Here is a 7,099-nt window from a genome sequence, read left to right as displayed (position 1 = left end):
TTTTGTGGGTGTATGGAGGGATGTAGAGAGGAGGAGAGAAAGGTGAAGTCCTACTGAGTGAGTAGAAGTCCCCTCGTGTAATGCGGGATTCCACCCATTGTATTTTTCTTTCTGGGGAGCAGGACAGGAACTTGTGACGATTTTCTTCCTCGGGTGTCAAAATAACCTGACTGTCTTTGGGTACAATGGCATCTTGACTTGTAGGGCACCCACTGCTGCCCCACAGAACACTGGTTGAAAACCACTAGCCTAGCCACATCATAAGTGGTCAAAGTAAACCGGGGCAATTCAGGTAGGGCACAAAGGGTATTCTTCTTCGACATAGACGCTTTTGTCATCTGCTGCCATGGATGTAGAGTCTAGAGCCATTAGAGTACTGTGTTGAAAGAAAAAAATCATTACAGTGGTACCTCAGGTTAAGAACTTAATTCGTTCTGGAGGTCCGTTCTTCAAGAAGGACACTGACAAACTGGTACGTGTCCAGAGGAGGGCAACCAAAATGGTCAAAGGCCTGGAAACGATGCCTTATGAGGAATGGCTAAGGGAGCTGGGCATGTTTAGCCTGGAGAAGAGGAGGTTAAGGGGTGATATGATAGCCATGTTCAAATATATAAAAGGATGTCACATAGAGGAGAGAGAAAGGTTGTTTTCTGCTGCTCCAGAGAAGCGGACATGGAGCAATGGTTCCAAACTACAGTGGTGCCTCGCAAGACAAAATTAATTTGTTCTGCAAGTTGTTTTGTCTTGCGATTTTTTCGTCAGCGAAGCGCGAATTCCCTGGGTATTAACGGTTTTAAGAAAAAGGAAACAAACTCGCAAGATGTTTTCGTCTTGCGAAGCAAGCCCATAGGGAAAATCGTCTTGTGAAGCAACTCAAAAAACGAAAAACCCTTTCATCTTGCGCGTTTTTCGTCTTACGAGGCATTCGTCTTGCGAGGTACCACTGTACAAGAAAGAAGATTCCACCTAAACATTAGGAAGAACTTCCTGACAGTAAGAGCTGTTCGACAGTGGAATTTGCTGCCAAGGAGTGTGGTGGAGTCTCCTTCTTTGGAGGTCTTTAAGCAGAGGCTTGACAACCATATGTCAGGAGTGCTCTGATGGTGTTTCCTGCTTGGCAGGGGGTTGGACTCGATGGCCCTTGTGGTCTCTTCCAACTCTATGATTCTATGATTCTATGAACCTGAAACTGTTCTTAACCTGAGGTACCACTTCAGCTAATGGGGCCTCCCGCTGCCGCCGTGCCGCCGCACAATTTCTGTTCTCGTCCTGAAGCAAAGTTCTTAACCCAAGGTACTATTTCTGGGTTAGCGGAGGTTGTAACCTGAAGCATCTGTAACCCGAGGTATAAATCTATAAATGTTTTATTTGGGTTTATAATATGGGCCACATTCGGTTACAAATTGTGATGGTTTTTGCTTAGTAGTTTGAGAACGACATGTGCACAAATCAGCACTTTTATCTAGCACAAGCTTGTGATATTACGCGTCTGTTGTAAAAGACATTTTAAATACCTTCCAACCTTGGTTACTACCTCCTGGCTTCATCAATAATAGATGCACCTTACATTAGAGCCTAGCAAGGCTGTAAAGCTTCCTTGCTGCTGCATGAGTTAGATGGGCAGAGGTATCCTATACGCGCATAACGCTGGGGGTGGATATGCAATGCCACTGTGGGAGCAAAACATGCAGCCTAGTGAATGCAGGTTTAACCTGGGAGGGGAGAAGGAAATCACACAAACTGATGTCCTTGGAAACACCACCAGTGTCTACTGATCAGGGACTGTGCAGAAGCTGGCAATCTGTCCAGGCACAGATGGAGCCAATGATTTCACAGCGATGGGAATGTGTCCCTAGCACACATGCCCCTTGACTGCAACATAAGCAACAATGCCACGGGGCCCCCTCTCCACCAGCCTCAGTGTCACAGCCAGCAATGATCCCCAGGCATACACACATATATATCCAGGCAGAGGTAAAAATCCTTCCATGCTCCATAAGGGACGACAGTAACTAGCAGTTTGGGTTCCTCCGAGTTCCTCATTTTTCCAATTTTAAATTCAGTTCTCCACATTTCCACAGCAGTTTGCAAAAAAATAATAATAATCAAAAAATCCTCCTGAAAATTCATCCGCATTGGAGTGTGAATTTCTCCTAACATGAACATATCTGCATGACATTTTACCAACTATAACAGATTTCTGCAAAGCAAATTCTCCTAATGTAAAGCATTTTTTGTATGTTACCTTCACTAATGTAACAGGCAGCTTTTTAGAAATGCAAATTGAAGCAGTGGAGGAGACTGAGAATTAATGGGATCACAGCATGCTTCGAGCAGGATTTTAAACCTTCCTCCCTCTATTGTGGTTCCAGAAGAAAATACTGTATTTTTCGCTCTATAGGACGCACTTTTTCCCCTCCAAAAATGAAGGGGGAAAGTGTGTGCGTCCTATGGAGCGAATGCAGGCTTTCGCTGAAGCCTGGAGAGCGAGAGGGGTTGGTGCGCACTTACCCCTCTCGCATTCCAGGCTTCAGGAAGCTATCCGCAAGCCTGCGGAGCCCGGCGGTAATACCCGCCGGGCTCCGTAGGCTTGCAGACAGCTGCCTGCAACCCGAAGCCCGGTAGCACGGCGCTGTGCACCCCGGGCTTCGGGCAGCTCTCTGCCTGTGGAGCCCGGCGGGAGTTCCCGCCGGGCTCCCAAGGCTTGCGGATAGCAGCCTGCTGTCCCCGAAGCCAAAACAGCGAGACGGGGCGCTGCGCAGCCCTCCGTCTTGCTGTTCCAGCTTCAGGGTGGCTGCACAAAGCCCAGTGGCGTAGTGTGGGGGTGCAGGGGGGGCCGGCCGCACCGGGCGCAACATCTGGGGGTTAGGGTTAGGGGGCGCAAATCCACGGGTTAGGGGGCGCAAATTACTTGCCTTGCCCCGGGTGCTGACAACCCACGCTACGCCACTGGCAAAGCCTCCACAGGGCGGCAGGGTGAAGGCTACAAAGGATGTCCCCCGAAGCCTCAAGCCCTTGGAATGCAGCTGCACTCCAAAGGCTTCAGGGATCTTTGAGGCTGGCGGTGGGGGAAAGCAGCACTTCCCCCCACCGCCAGCCCTACAAGCTCGGGGGGGCAGCGACAAGGCCTGCTCTTGAACGCACCTTGAACGCACCTTGTTTTTGAGGGGGAGAACAATAAAAAAAAATTTCCCCTATTCTCCCCCTCCTATGGTCTGGTGCGTCCTATGGTCCGGTGCATCCAATAGAGCGAAAAATACGGTACCTCCTCTAAACCTTGTATGGGGAGAAAATTTCCCCATTGGTGCATCACAGCAGCTGTGGAAAATTTAACCCTTTCCTCCCTTGCCATGGTCCCCATGAAAAACAACTTCTCAGAAGCTGCTATTTGCATTGGGGGGGGGACCCTCCATCTGTGTCAATGGGATATATCCTCTCCCGCCACCAATGCAAATAACAGCTTCCAAGAAGCCATTTTTAAATTTGGACTACAGCAGGGGAGGAGTTACATTCTCAGCACATGCTCTTATCCGCTTAAATGTCAACCCCACACACCCCACCCAAGTTGATGCAATTTGCGTTTTGGATACGAAGACACCTTCAGTATCACAAGTAGTTTGGCCCTGAATGTATGCAAAAGGAGTTGTGATATTAGAGCACTACGAAATGAGAGTTCAAGTGGTTCAGACTAAATATTCATTCTCAAGCATCAGTAGCCACAAGGAGGGAATAAGACCAAGAACCGTTCCAGCTTTCTGATAGTTTAACCATTATCCAGCACGCGTGTGCACACACTTCCACTTCCGTATTTATTTCATCTTTCATTCAATTTCCCCCCATCAGGATGCAGAACATCTCAAAGTGCTTTTCAGTTAGCTGCTACTCCTCTTAAGATAAGCAGGAGATAGGGGAAGAGAGACAATTGTGGATGATTTCACGAGTCATAAAACAAGTGGCTGGCCAGATTCTATCAACAGCTGCTGAGGGGCTTGTCTAAATGCCATTTTCTCTCACTACCTGACTGTACATTTTTGCCATGCTTACAGCACAACGCTCTTATCTCTTTATTGCAAGGTACTTTCCGACTCAAGCAAAATCCCTCCCTACATCATTTAGGAGCTGCAGGAAACATGAGCTCCTGAAAGGAACCAATCCAGGCCCGCAAAATTATGGGATCTGTCACCTGTGTTTTGGAAACTGACTACACGGTGCACAATTGCATCACCCTGAGTTGCTTCTCAATGTTCCGGGTGTCTTGATGGATTATTGCAGTGCAGTGATGTACACTTGTTGCAGCGGTCCAGCAGATCTGGCATCCAAACATCTCTGCGTCTCCCACTGCACAAGGGACATCTCGCGAACGTGTTGTTTCTAATGGTCAAACTACATGTCGCATATGCTTTGTGAATACTTATCAGTTTCCCCAATGAGTGCATAACCCTGGTGTGATTAGGCATGTTTCTCGTTTGCTCTGGATCCTCATGTGCCACACGATCTGCCCCCTTCTATATTACTCTTGCTGCTTCACAAGTAAAAACGAGGAAAGCAACTAATGACAAATGTTCCTTGACAAATGCAGCACTGTGAGAGCTTCTGTAGCCAAAACATCATCACCTACACAAAAGAAGAAGGTATCAGCTGGCTCAGGGAAACCCACAAGTTTGCAACAATGCAAAAAAATATACAGTGGTACCTCGGGTTAAGAACGGACCTCCTGAACGAATTAAGTACTTAATTCGTTCCAGAGGTCCGTTCTTAACCTGAAACTGTTCTTAACCTGAGGTACCACTTTAGCTAATGGGGCCTCCTGCTGCTGCCGCACTGCCGGAGCACAATTCCTGTTCTCATCCTGAAGCAAAGTTCTTAACCCGAGGTACTATTTCTGGGTTAGCAGAGTCTGTAACCTGAAGTGTATGTAACCTGAAGTGTATGTAACCCGAGGTACCACTGTACAGTTTTTTTGCAGGGGTGGGGGAGAATCCAAACAGTCCAATAAGAACTTAGCTTGCTCAGCAGGCATGGAATGTTGAAGAACTGGCAGTGTGCAGGGGCGTCTTACCCATAGAGGCTAGTGGCGCAGGGCGCCAGGGTGCCAAGTTCTGGAGGGCACCAGGGAAGAGGCGGAGGCTGGATGTGGCACCTCCTGGCATCAGCTCGCCGCCCACACCCGCCTCCACCATGCCACACCGAAGCAGCGCCGCGCCCAGAGCCTCCGCTTGCTGTGGCCACCACAGTATGAAGTGGCCAGCTGAGTTGGGAGCTGCCATGTCCAGCCTCCACCTCTTCCCTGCCGGAGGAGCCCACCTCCTCCAGCTGGGCACGTCGCCGGCAGCACTGTCTTCCCTAAAAAAGGTCGGCAACTCTGGGAGACGGGGTGTGTGTGTCAGAGGGTTCTTTGCACCACGGCGCCTGATATACTTAAGATGGCCCTGGAAGTGTGGACAAGGAAACTGAGGCAGAGAGGAAAGGGAATGAGGTATCCCAGAAGAGGTGGTGGCTGGCTGGCTGGCTGGCTAGAACGCTGAACAGGAGTATTCCTTATGGCAACCTTTTACAGCAAGCCCCACTCATTATTTTTTTATTTTCCCAACTGAGCTAAAAAACTCGGGTTTGTGAAAAATTGAGGGTGACATAAGGTACAATCCTACGCACGCTCACAAAGTAGTAAGCCTCATATTTAGTTATAAATAATATTATGATGTTAAAAATATTATATTAAAATATTTATATGACGCCCTCTGGAGGCGTGTATGCCCAACTTATAGCTGAGGCCTGTTGGGCTTCTGTAACACGAAGAACAAATAATAGTGCTGACAGGATACAATAGACCTGAATTGCAGTAGGCATAACATGAAAAGCCAAAATCATCTTAAAGGGGAGTTTCTCTTCTTTCACGTGCAGGAGGAATGCCTCTTCTAAGCAGACACCAGAGTTATTTTTTCTTTAAAAAGGGGTGACAGAACTCACCATGAATGCCTCCCTTGTTCTCTTTTAATGGCCATGCGATCCACCTGAGAGGTGCCAGTTCTGGTGAGTTCTGGCTGATAAAAAGCCCTTGCTGACATCTATTGCAACACATAAAACAAATAAAACATGGTGCTTGGTTCAGAAATATGCTTTTGCACATGTAAATTTAATTAATAAATTCATTGCCTAAGTGGCGCTGTGGGTTAAACCACAGAGTCTAGGACTTGCTGATCAGAAGGTCGGCAGTTCAAATCCCCGCGACGGGGTGAGCTCCCATTGCTCGGTCCCTGCTCCTGCTAACCTAGCAGTTCGAAAGCACGTCAAAGTACAAGTAGATAAATAGGTACCACTCCGGTAGGAAGGTAAACAGCGTTTCCATGCGCTGCTCTGGTTTGCCAGAAGCGGCTTAGGCATGCTGGCCACATGACCTGGAAGCTGTACGCTGGCTCCCTCGGCCAATAAAGCGAGATGAGCGCCGCAACCCCAGAGTCGGTCATGACTGGACCTAATGGTCAGGGGTCCCTTTACCTTTACCTTAATCATCGCCCCAGTTTTGTCCTTGCTTGGTCAGTATCTTCTGCATGTCAAACATCAAGCCCCAACCCCTAGGTCTCACCTCCAACACAACTGGGCTCTGGCTGAAGTAGCTGACCTCAGGGATTATGGTTTGAAGGATGAACAATCATGATCTGACCTTTAGCAAAGGAAGGGTCAGACTCAGCCAGCATTATCAGGGATGAAGGACATATGGAGGGCCGTCAGGCTCCCCATCTCTGGAACCAAACAATTGGTGGGAAAAGCTCCATCGTCTCCACCATGAACAGATTGCCCTCCCTTGATCAGGATTATTAACTCTCTCTTTTTTTCTACTAAAGTTCTGGACAACTTTCTATATTTACACCTCCAAGAACTAAAACAGTATGTATGGCTATAATTGGCAGTAACATTACAAATGCCATATCTGATATTCCAGCTATTAACATTCCATATCACTTTCCAAGTAATTCAAACTATTAAATTATACTTCAAATATAACTTGGTGCTTACAGTGTCTTCAGTATTAGGGTTCCCATGGCAACCGTAACTCTGTTCCTCTGTCTCGGTTATAGTTTACATCAGAGTTTATTACATT

The sequence above is a fragment of the Podarcis gaigeae genome, assembly GCF_964106915.1.
Source record: "Podarcis gaigeae genome assembly, chromosome: 10".
In the NCBI taxonomy this organism is placed as follows: domain Eukaryota; kingdom Metazoa; phylum Chordata; class Lepidosauria; order Squamata; family Lacertidae; genus Podarcis; species Podarcis gaigeae.
Note: the sequence above shows the minus strand (reverse complement) of the source record.